The following is a 13,456-nucleotide window of genomic DNA, read 5'->3' as shown; positions in this document are numbered from 1 at the left end:
GGAACCTCTGGGCCATGTCATCCCTCCTCTGGAATTCTGTGAGCACCTGAGCTGAATAAGGTCTAATGGAACCCTACCGCATTTTGGCAAAACATTCAGTGAGACGCTTTAAGAAGATTTCCCAGCTTTGCTTTGGGCTCATGGATTGTTGGAGCTCTAAGTAACCTTAAAGATATTCTAAGGCAGCTCTGTTACACAGAGCTTTGAGGGCTCCTTGGGTGCCTCAGAAGCATATGCAGTGTTAGGAAGGGGGAGAGCCAGTGATTCCCTAGGACCCCCATTCCTACTTCACCCTGAGCAATGTACTTTGTACTTGGACACCTCCATACTATTTTGTTTGAAGAAAGGGGTTTGAATCTTGAACATGAAATCTAAATTCATCATTTTTCTGAAGAACACAGAAGTCCAGAAAGGCTGATGAAATTCTTAAGGTTGTGAGTGAGCTTGGCAAAGTCAGGATTAGAAGTCACTTCTACTCTGCTGTACCTTACTGCTCATCCTTGTACAAAAATGAGTAAGTGTTCCCTGGAAGGGAAGGATCCCTAGAAGCATGGCTGACCTTGAAGCCAAGTGGTCCACTGGAAAGGGTCTTGAGTAGATAAAAAGGAGCCAGGCATGTGACTTCGGAGGCAGAGATAGGGACTCACCCAGCACCTTCTTTCAAACACACATAAGGAGAATAGTGGCCCTGAGATGAAATTTTATTCATGTACAGGCTTGGATTCTTGACATGTCCCTGCTCATGGCCCAGGTAGGAGCACTTTATATAATAAGGTTCTTTCTATCCAGCTACTAGTGGGTTCTTCTGATAGTTGAGAGTTGCTTTTTGGTTCAATTATCCTACAGAGTCAGGGACAATTGACAATATCCAGATGATAAAAAAAAAAGGAACCATAAGTGATGTGTGGAAAAGAGAAACCCCTCTGAGCCCATGTGACCTAATTTAACACTGCCTTCTTTCAGAATCTGTTTCCACGTACTGATTTACCTGAGGCTAAGAACGTTGCTTCAGAAATGGAGATACCTGAATCCCACCTAGAGTTGGTGGTCAGACAGTGATATCAGAGAACTAGGGGAAGGTGAGGGACAGAAGCCAGTTTCATGCAAAGGGAAAGAGAGGGACAGAGTGAGCCAGACCAAGCAACAGAGCCTGGATGGAGTTACAGCTCCCTGTGGGCTGTTGTGGCCACAGATGAACTGTTCCTACAAATTGGAAGAGTTGCTTCACTAAACCCTTTAGTGTGTTGGGCTCAAGTTATTCATTATGAGATCCTCACCGGCCCCAAGCCCTGGCTCATCCTCCCTCTTTTCTGCCAGCAGAGATTAATGGAGAAGCAGTGTCTGCCTCTTCTTTCCTAAAAGTTCACCAACACATCCAACATGGAGAAGGCCAAAAAATCATCAGTCTCTTGGTCAATCTTTTAAAGGGAATCTACACCAAGATGGCGACTCCTGTGAATGTGGAAGTACCATATTATTTTGCATTTGAGAAAATAACTGTTCTGGTAAATACTTCAAATGTTGGGGCTAAAGCAGTCCTACTGTGCGAGCCTTTGTCATTGAGAACACTGAGAAGGAAGAAGGGTTTGCTTTGATCTTTGCAACATCGTCAAGCGCCAGCGCTAGTTGGCAGGTGTCCCCTCTGAAGATAAGGTGGAATGCCAGCTGAGCTGGCACTAGACCACAGTGGCTCAGACAGAAGTGCTCCATTCCAGTTTTAATAGCCCCAAGGGAGCAGTGGTGCTCTTTGGTCAGAGCCCTGGGTTGGCCAAAAACAAACATACTGATTCAAGAAAGCATGTAAAATACCCCTTACGAATTAGCAGAAATGTTTGGAGAAAGACAATCCCCAAGGACTTGGGTTTCCTGCAGATGCAGTTTAAGGATTGAAGCTGTGGGAACTTGGACATTCCTGCTGAGATGACTGTGTCTGTGTGAACAGGACAGTAGAGCATGAAGCATTGGGGTCACTGCTCACTATTCCTTCCTAAAGGGCGTGGTTACAAAACAACTTGCTCCTGAAAACCAACTCCCATGACCCCAGCGAGAGCTGTGAAGTTTTGATTCCTTTTCCCTCACAAACTGTCCATATTTCCGGCTAATACAAGATGGTAGACTACACACCAAGGTTTACTCTCCTTTCTCCCCAAATGCCATTGTGACAAGAGCAAAGAACAAAAGGGAACAAGGGAACTTGAGAAGACGGGGAAGAGGGAGCAAGGTAAGAAAGGCAGATGCATTTCTGGAAAATAGGAAGCAGAAGGAAATGTATCAAATAATATCTTGGAGAGGGGCAGCTCAGCTGGGTCCTGAAGGAACAGTGAGGGTAGGAGGTCTTCTGGTGGGTGAGTCAGAGAAATGTTCCAAGCCCAGGAATGGTAATGGAGAACAGGAGGAAGTGGAAAATGGACAGGAGTAAAAGTTGTTTTATGAAGAATGGTTTCTAGAATACATATGGCCTTCCTCTTCCATCCTAATCGCACCATCCCCCTTCCTGCCAATGTAGGCAGGTCTCAGATTAAAATTGCATGTGGCTCTCTAAAGAAATGAGTGCTTGAGGTTATCTAGGAAACTGAGAGTGGTAAGGGTATTCAGAACTAAGACCTCTTTGTTTTAGAATAATAAAAAAAGATATTAGCCATTTCCCTGCCAAGGGATGCTGAAAGGATGACTTATACATTTCTTAGAGCCAGTTTTCTTTTAGGGGAAAGACCTAAAGCAGGACTACCCACATCTAGAAGACATCAACACAGCTTCTTGGCTAGGAATTTGTATGAGGAAGGTAGACCAAGATGCTGCAACAAGATACCTAATAATTATTTATGGATTAGGAATATAAAAATTCATTTCACTACACAGCATCCATCCAGTCAGCAGATAGCTCTTCCCATGCAACTGTTCTGGGAAGGCAGCTCAACCACCATTAGCCTGTGTTGTTCATGGTCACTTCAGATTGCAGGAAGAAGGAAAGAAATCTCGGAGGAGTCCTGCTCACAGTCTTAATAGCATCTTCTTGAAAGGGGTCCCTCCCTTGGGAAGAACACTGAGCTTCAAGTATGTCTGGGAAATTAAAGTCTAGCCATGGACCAGGAGAAGAATGGATGGACAGGTTGCAGCCTCTGCACAGATACGATGAAAATCCATCAGTCAATACTAAACAGTGACCCAGAAAGAAGGCGGAAGAGAGAACAACAGCCTCAGAGCTTGCTCAGTGAACTTAGGAGAAGCTTCAACACTTCTACCAAGACTTTTGAATAGATATTGCATCCATTTAAAAAAAAAAAAAGGCTGCTATGAAATAGAGCCCAAAGGACAAAGAAGAGTCATGAGGTATGACAACTGAAATTTTAAAATTCATTACAAGGGTAGATGATGAAGTTGGTGTGGCTTTCAATTTAAAAATAAACATAGAAAAGTTGAGACTTGATTATAGTGAAAGACTAGCAAGACACGGAAGCTGTGGGTAGAGAGGCAGAGGGGCACAGGCACATTGCAGGGGCTCTCCCTTCCTTAGCTTATGCCATTCCAAAAGGTAGAGGACCATGTATCTTATTTTAATTCATAAAATTCACCACTAGAACTAAAAAATGAGCATGTGAAATCGGGAGGAGGTGGTAAGAAGCATAATTCAGGGGGGCTCTCAGTTCTCTGGTAACGGCTGCAGTTTAAAGCTGACAAGTCAAAACCAAGGTTCAGGCAAAACATCTGGCTAGGTGGAGATCACCACTAGATGAAATAAAAGAAAGAAGTGGATCAAAGTGGTTCCCTTTGGCAAGTGGGACCAACATACAAAGGGGTTGGAATGTGTTGCTTTTTAATTAATATCCTCGGCTGTTTTAAGTTTCATTGTTATATGTTTCTTGCATTGAACAAGATCTGGAAAGACACAAACTGCCAGCAGTCCTTATTCTGGTGAGTCCAAGAGAGGGCTGTGGGGTGAGACGGGTGTGGGGAAGGGTAGGAAATTTTTGCTTTTTTTTTCTTTCATCTTTTACCTTCCTCAATAATATTTTTTACAATAGCATTGATTATCTTTGTATTAAAATATCTTATTAAAATATTAAGTATCACCCTCCCCATGGTCAGGGGCTTTGCAGAGCGATAGCCACACTCTACTGTAAAGGGCATCGGTGCACAAACAAGAACGCTCTGGGCCGCCTATTTGAATTTTGCCTCAGGGACTCTGAACTTCAACTTCACCACTAACTATATCCATTTTTGTGAAGGACAGATTCTCAGAGAATACTGGGCCTCACTACCTGTCGGCATATTTTGCAATTTTAATTGATTAGTTTTGCCAATAGAGCTTATTGCATTATTACATCCTATCAGGGCTCTCGAGATGTACACTGTTCTTTTCAGGTGCTATCACCCAAGGACATTTAATATAAGATTTTTAAAGAATCGTATTTAAAGTGCAACATGACTAATTTTTCAACATTGTTAACTTTTAACAATTTATTTCAAGCTGTGATGTGTATGAACAAAATTGAATGCCAGAGGGCTAGCTTTTATGGTTCTTGTTTTAATAATCATATGGTAATGTTCTTATTAATGCCACATTTGTGACCGAAGCTGTGACTTTGGCTGATTTGATTTAATGACCATACTTCCAAAAGATATTGGGACCTACCTTAGGCCAGAAAAAGACCAGAAAGTTTGGCATTGAAGAGTTCAGAAGCTGCAGGAAGCAACAACACACTTTGTTCACTTAAAAATGTTTCTTGCTTGTTACAAAGTAAACATGATTTTGATTTTATAGGTGTCAAAAGTTGATAAGGCCACATGACTCTCCACTTGGCTACACCGGAAGTCCTCTGAGGGCAAGAGCTGGGCTACGGGATGTTTTGCCAATTCCCCCAGCATGGGCACCATGGACACTCAATAAATATTTGTTGATTGAATGCAAGGATATGTGAATTAATGGGTAATTAGATAGACCTCCATTTTCAAAGTCACCATCTGGTTCCCTGTGTGGAAGCCCAAGCCACCCCTCCTATCCCAACCACAAGATCATCCAAGTAGAATCTTTAAAGTTCAAGACCTCCAAAGGCAAAGACGGAGCCTAGAAGACTTATTTTCCAGTTTGAACAAAATGAAGCCACAGGGACAGCCTCCCCTCCTTCATGAGTGGCATTTATGCCAAATAGATTTCATACACTAGACAGTCCATTCTTAAGTGTGTGAATTTATTTCAAAGTTTAGACTGTAAATAGGCACCATGGAATCCATAAAAATGAAGATACTGTGATTTACAGGAAGATGTGTATTTAAATCAGAATATCTCCTTAGGTGAAAACATATCACCTACCAAACAGATTTTATCAAGGGGCAGATTCAGTGATAACGATGGGATGACTGGCGGGAGAGATAAACCTGAGAGATGGCTGGCAGACCTATTGAATTTGGACATTCATGGGAATTTCCTTCCAGCAATTCCTTCTAGAACACGCCTCCCAGGGGGAAAATGCTCTACTCATGTGCTATCTGCCAACCTCTGCAGCTTTGCCCTGAAGTTTTTAAGAGAGCAGCACTAAAATAAGCTCAACTCTTGAGCTCCAACCCCTGCACTGCCACCTATCAAACTCCCCAGTAGCTGTACCATAAACCTCTTCTGCTGTTGATGCAAATAGAAACTATGTATCCCAGAGACCCTCAAGGCCATGACAGAACCCGGAATCCCTTTTTACTCAGTTGGAGGGGACACAGAATGTCCTGGGGTTTTGTTTGTGGGATATTCAGATTTTCTAGAGGCCCCCTTCTTTAGGTCAATTGGAATATGGCAATTATAGGCCTTGTCCTGCCAGGGACCCCCCTTGGTTTGCCTTTCAGCAGACCATAAGACTGTTGGTGGTAGACTCTGGAGAGAAATACTGGGTTTGTAAGTGTTTTGAGTCATATTACAAGGTTCTGCCCCTTCTTCCCTCTCTCATCCTCCAACTTATCTTTTTTGGGGAAAATAGCAAGTTTACCCCTACACAGAGGCTTCTCTGGCCTGGCTCCAAAATATGCTTGGAGAGGGCACACCCTTAAATGTAATGTAGTCAAAGTGCTATTAAATTAATTATAGCATTTATTATAGAACTATTTACAAGGTAAGGTTCTGCAACATAAAACATTAAAGAAACATAATTACACAGAAATGCAAGGGAGACAGTGGGCTATCAAATACAAGTCACTTGATTAATCAGTTGGCTGCAAAAATGGGTTAGTGAGGCTTCTCTACCTGAGCATAGGATACCTGCCTCCTTGGGAAGTCCTCCATCTTGGAATCCTGGTGGTGGCTGTCACCACTGTAGTTATCTGTTCTCTTCATTTTAACCACAAGTAAAAATGTGTTTTCATTCTTTCATGGAATTTTAATTGTCAATTACTTTTATCTCTCTAAACCAAGATGAAGGATACTACTGTTATAAAAATGTGTCTGAATGCACAAAACACCTACAAATCTTGCTGCCCTTCCACTGAAAGGAAATGCTACAAGCCACATTGTAGTATTTCCAATAAACAAACTCCCACAATTTACAGGATTTACTTTTGTTGCACAATTCAGTCTGTCTTATATGTTTCCAAAACACTCAAGACAAGATGTTTAGACTTTATTAATTTAATTCATACACAAGGAGACTATTGTCTCAAGTTTTTAAGACTTAGGTAGGTCTCCAATTTAATATCCTTCTTCCTATTTTGATACCACTCAGTCATTCATTCAGAGAACAGCAACTGCATCTTTTCAGTAGTTCAGGGTCTTTCTTAACCCCCTCTTATTTTCACAACCCACTTCAAATTCATCAAGGAGTTCTATTGAGTCTATATTCGGAATATATCTGAAAACATATAAGTAAATTATTGAATTTCTTGGGGCTTCAGTTTTCCCCTCTGCAATATTGAAGTCCTAGTGTTACACCCACGTACAAAGAATTGTTGCAAAGATTAAATAACATGGAAATGCAGCAAGATGTCCAGGGGATGCTCATTAAATGTTAGTACATAGCCTATCACCACAACTAGGCTTACATGACAACCAAAATTATATGTGCATACTTTTGTGGAGCACTGAAAAATTCAGAGAAAGAGCAAGAAAGAACTATCTATAAAATATCCCTTGATGAAAGAAATATTAGTTTGATTAAGAACATGAAAATACATGCAATGTTATTTTAAGGCATGGAAAATAAAATTACTCAAGAGAAGTACATAGATCAACTTAGAGAAATGAGTGAAACATAAAAAAAAATAATAATAACATTGGTAGCCAGATATTTACACTAAGTCAGGGATATAAATGAAAAAAAAAAAACTTGTGAATTTTAGAAGACTATTATTTTTTTAAAGAATATATCCAATCTCTCTGAGCACCTTGCACCATCTGAGTTTATGAGTTATTCTTGGAAATTTCTACCTTTCCATGTTTTCTGAATTTTTAATGAAGAATACATATAATCTTTACCATCAGAAAATTATTAAAAATATTTGCTTTTAATAGCAAGGTAATGGCAGTGCTACTTTTTTAGTTAACAAAGTTTCTAATAAAATAGTTTAAAATTTCAGCTTAATATAGTTTATATTTATTACATTAATGCATGAAGTTTTTAAAAGGTAAAACTGAGCCAATTGCCATCTAAGAAAATTTAAAAAAAAATCAAATTTCAATGTATTTGTAATTAAAGGTAAGTGAAAAATGTCAAGTTGAGGGATTAGTCAATTACACTTATTTTTTAAAATGAAACTTATTCTTACACATTCCCAATGCTGGATTGGTCTCCAGGAGGGCTACTTTTATAGTGTACTTAGTCGTTTGGTTTCGGCTTATAAGTTATATTATTAAAAATGTTTATAAATGTTTGGGGCATATAAAACTAATGAAAATGATCCTCAGTGTGGCTTTTCCCATAGATTGGCCTTTGAAGTACAGTGCTGTGGTTTAGCTAGTTTCAAGGCTATATTTATTCTATAATTTTAAAATATAAAAGTTAATAACTTAATGGTAGTAACCTGAGCTATAATTTTAATTGTGAAACTGTTCTTCCTCTTGACATCACAATTCAATGGAGTTCAGGTTTGAAAAATCAAGCCACAAAGAAGGATAAGTGTATTCAGAGATTTTTTTTTTTTACGATACTATTTTATGAAAAATAATTCTTACTTTCTTTGCCTTTTCTACTTAGAGCTCTCATCAGGGATGTGACTAGCCTGAAATTTCTGGGAAATAGCCCAATGCAATGACATAAATCCTATATGTATAGTAAGTTGGGTGCCTGCAACTGTGAAAGGATGAGAGGAGAAAGATGAATTCTTGATACTGGTCTTTTACATATATGTATCGAGTACCTGCTCTGTGCCAAGGGCTGTGCTGGCTGTACTAAGCTCGTCATATCATTAAATGCACACAGTCCCTCTGGGAAAGAGGAGGTAAGGCCACCATATCTCATGGAGGGTCAATTCACCTGGTGTGCAAGATGCAAGCCCCAGTCATCTAGTTCTAAGCCTGCCGTGCACCATTCAAAAGCTTGAGCAAATGAATTTGGGAACAGAAGATAGAGAAGAAATATAAACCACGTTCCAACAGAACACACAGCAAAATAGCACACGCTATCAGCATGAAGATAGCAAAGCAAAATAAATTGAGGTCTTGCAGGCTTCTCTGTGGGGACACTGGTGTGTTTTTCTATTAAACGACTTGGCTCCTGGATCTCTTGGTTATCACAGGGCAACAAGAAGATGGAATCAGGGAACACTGTGCTCCTCTTGGGACAGCAGCCCACCCCCCACTGCAGGAGCACTGCTGGGAAAGGCAGGGTCATATTTCAGGCCGGAAAGCCTTGTGCAGGACTGGAGATGAAGCAATGCGGAAAACCCATGGCCTCAGTGACCCAGCTGTCTGGGTAAGGTCATATATGGGATCGGGCTATAGGGAGCAGAAGTTTGAGGCCCAGTTGTTCATTTGGGGGGCATTAAAGCAGATTTATTTATTTTGGATTTGTTAGTTTTCTAACAAGAATTATGGTGCTGCCAGCAGGCCCTGTCTTGGCCCAGTTGTGAACAGTAGAAAATGGTCTTTCATTCAGTCTCTGAATAAAAGAAAGATCTTGAATAGACTCATTGCTGTGTCTATTGTCAGAGTACTGGTGACGAGAGGATCCATTACAATACACAGAGAACCATTTTCCTGGGCAGAATTTTCCTCCAGTCTTAATATTAGAAATAGTCTGTTGGCTTTTACTATGAATAACAAATCACATAACTAGTCCGGGACCCCTTTTTGTATTGAAACGTAAAGATTTGAGCTAAATTTAGGGCCTACAGTAGTAAATGCACAGCACTTTAAATATTCTTATGCTGGTCTCATTCCTACCTCCTTTTTTTTTTTTTTTTCCATTTCTCATCTGAACACATTTTCTTCTATTTTGTAGTGTCTGGGGAATCTCCTTAAGTTGTCTAGTACATCTTTGGAAACAAGATGAGACACAAATGCAGAACATATGCACCCATGAAAACATACCAATGGTCAGAAGAGTTCCTGGGGAGCCCAGGAGTCCCATCTCAGAGTCTCCCCTCCCCTCTCTAGTGTGTGTTCTAGAATGCCCTCTGGGGGTGCATTTTTACTTCACCTTCTGAGGAAGCCATTAGCCTGATGATATCAGAGAGGGATTGAAGGGAGCTCCACTTGCCCATCACTGTTCCTGACTTGAATCAAGGCTCTTCCACCTCCTATGAGCATGATGTTGGGGAATCCTGATCTCCACTAACTTCACTGTCATTTATAAAATAGAAACATACCAGCACCCTACCTTACAGGGTTGAGAAAATGAGATAACATTTATCTAACACTCAGCCCAATATCTGGTTCATAGAAAATAATTAATACATATTAATATCATCATCATCATCACTACTAATCCAAATAAGAAAAATTTACATTTACAGTCTCAGTAACTTCATTTTATAGGTGTATGTGTACACGCGTACACATACAAACACACAGAGAATATTTCATAAGTTGCTGATAACAACAGGAAGACCTACCTCATCCTCAAGTGGAGTAGGGAAACATCTCTCTACCGGTTGCATTGCTATGGAATGCAGCTACGAACTTGGAATCAGTGAAGGAAGCCAGGCTGGGGAGCAGGGATGGGTGCAATTAGTTGAAGTGGAAATAACTCAGGACCTGGTTTCATTTTTTAGATGAAATTTTTAAATCATGACATGTCTTTGGAACTTGCAAGAGAGCTCAGGCAAATAGACTCTTGTACTCCTTGCCTCTGTGCAAGGTCAGTTCAGGTGAATAAGACTCATCTTCCTCCTGCAGCCTATGCCACCGCCTTCACATTGAGCCCACAGACAGGACATGGTGTGGCAGCCACTTGGAAATCCAGAGCCCACCTGTCCAGGTGCCCACTCCGCAGACTGCTAGGGAGGAGCATCCAATATAGGCCTGATATTCTGAGGACTCATGGCACACCCCTGTAGTAATCTGAGAAGGACAAACAACTGAAACACAGGCTTGGTTGGCAAATGAGAAATGCACCTTGTAGCCTCAGGTGCACATTCTCCAGAATATTCTTCCCATACATACTTTCATGCATACGCCCCCTTCCCTGCTCTATGTTCCAAATTCCTCCCTCTTCAAGTACAAAACAGAGTTACTATCCAACATATCATCCATATGGGACCTTGTTCTTTCCACTACATCAAAAATGAGTTAACTAGGGATTCCACCTCTTGGGTCCCCTTCTTCCTCCGGGAGAAGTCTTTTCTGCTGTCCTTTAATAAACTTCTAATTTCTACTCTGAAAAAAAAATGAGTTAACTAATTTCTGACACTCTCATTACTTCAAATCTAAATCCTAAGTGCACATTTTCCTATTTTATGGTGATTAGAAATGGAATTACTCATTTTCCTCTACTCTATTCCTCTATTCTATTCTGGAGTTAAATGGAGTTACTCATTTTCCTCTACTCTATTCCTCTACTCTATTCTAAGAGCTCTTAGAATATGGCCACACGAATTTTTAACAAGAGCTATTGTATCTTGGAGCTCTTTGAGGGAAAAGTTTTTGCTTAGTACATGATATTGTAAATATACTTACAAGCATATAGTGATTTTAAATATCTGATGAATCTATAGGTTTTAGACATTCTTACATTCCCTCTGACCCCAGAATAAACAATCATACACTCACACACGTTTTACTTAGAGGAAAACAACAACTTGAAAGTTGCTGGAATGAAGATAATTAAAGTGTTATTATGCACATATTGCAGTAAAACGATATTTGCATTGGTGACTCATAATAACGTCAGGTATTTGACCTGAAACCAGTGTAATATTATGTAATGGGAAAACAATTGAACTTAGTTTTTATGTGCACAATATCTCACTGCCTAGAGTTTCTTCTTATTAAAGTTCTTCACTCCTTTTAAATAGTCTATGTTGCATCTTGGCAAAATAATAGTTCAAAATAATTATTCCCAGCATAAACATAACCTGGCTTTACTGAAAAGTTCTATGCAATTTTAGCCTTCATAATTAACACAAAATAGAACAATATATTCAAGAAAAAACACATAAAAATATATATACAGATTTTAAGAAAAAATATATGAATATACATAAATATATGTGAAAATATACATTTTTGGAATTTTTGAGCTATGTCAGACTTTTAAAATTTATTTTACTATAATTTTATTATTTTTCCTATGGCTTTGTTTGAAAAAACTCTATTAAATTTTATTCTGTTTAGCTCAACTTAGCTTTCAGCAGATCACCATGTATTAAAAATAATAGAATTTTATGGTTATAAGGGGCCTTAGCAATAATGATGTGGAAACTAAGGTTAGGTTTGCTTGAAAACAAGAAACCACATCTTTCGTTATTGTTGTTGTTGAAAAGTAATTTTGGTTAAACTATTATTTTTTATATATGACAGCAAAATACATTATAATTCTTTTTACACATATAGAGCACAATTTTTCATATCTCTGGTTGTACACCAGAAACCACATCTTTTATCTGTAACAATTGTGTATATCCAAAGCTCTCAACTGTGGCTTATCAAATATTTAAGAAAATCTGTAAAATAGCTATGGAAAGCTTTTATTGATATTTTAGTGGACTAAGGTAATATATCAAGCAACAATATGGGAAAAATGTATTGCTTCTGCATTTTAATGTGTGTGTGTGAAAATAAGATTTTTGGTGGCTCAGTCTAACTAGTAGCTAATAATAACTTTTACAGACAGATACTTCTTCTCCATACTTAAAAAATTACTAACTTAAATGTTGATTATGACCTCAGTTTTCTGCCCAGAGTTTGGTTGTCCAAATGCTGATGTATGCTAGAGAATAGTCTAACCCACTTACGAGCAGGCAGACAGAAGAAATCGTTTTGGAAACTGGTTAGGTCTGATGGACCACATTTCTGTAGTCAGAGGAAGAGGAAAAGTTAGGTAATTTTTTTACGCAATTTAAGCAAAAGTGATTTGGATCAGGAGGAGAGAGGGCACGAGAGAGCAGAGCAGAGTACTAAGGGAGGGTGAAGCAATCCGAGTGATTTATTCGCCCATTCATGGTGCTTTAGCTTTGGAAACCTGGCTCTAATATGGCAAATGGGCAGCACGTTAAATATCCTTTTGGACTCTAGGTCCATGGCGGTTTCCATCAAATTCCACAGCCTTGGGGAAGGCCCATTCATTCAGAGGATTCAACCTATCTATCCAGTAGACGCTATTATCCAAGCACATTCATTCTAGATTCGTGGGTGGGAGAGATTCAGTCAATATTTACTCAGGATCCTCTCAGTTGTGCTGTGGGAATTAGATACTAGAAAGTCTTTAAGCCAGACATGGTTTATCTTAGGCAATTTTCTTAGCCCTTCTTATTTACCATTGGTCTACTGATTAGCGTAAGCACTATGAAGGCAAGGGTATTGTCTACCTGACTAGTTTGTTGATTACGGATGAATACCCCTTGTCTAACTCAGTCGGGCCCATGGAAGGTTCCGGATACATATTTATTGAGCAAGTGGAAGAACGGACATCAAACACGTGCCCTTCCCCTCCAAATTCCTCCCATTCGGTGGCTGAGAGAAAGCAGCAAGGGGGCAATGTTCTCTTTGGGATGCATCTTTTAGGATGTGTCTTTGGACTGGATTTCCATTTTGGACCATTATCTCAGAGTCATGAGTCCATGATGTCAGTTCTTTGCTCAAACACCTAACTCCATGTTCAATTTATTTTATTTTATTATTTTGGCAGTACTGGGGATTAAACCCAGGGTTTCACACATGCTGTGCACTCTACCACTGAGCTACATCCTCGGCCACCGTGTTCAATTGTTAGTGAATGGATCACAATATGTTACTACGTTTTTCCTCTTAGCCATATTCATTGCAATGACAGTGACTTGAATCAAGGTGGCATTGAGAAGTCACTCAGAGATGGTTTCTTCCTCC

This window comes from Spermophilus citellus (genome assembly GCF_964194105.1).
Source record: "Spermophilus citellus genome assembly, chromosome: 1".
Taxonomy (NCBI): Eukaryota; Metazoa; Chordata; class Mammalia; order Rodentia; family Sciuridae; genus Spermophilus; species Spermophilus citellus.
Note: the sequence above shows the minus strand (reverse complement) of the source record.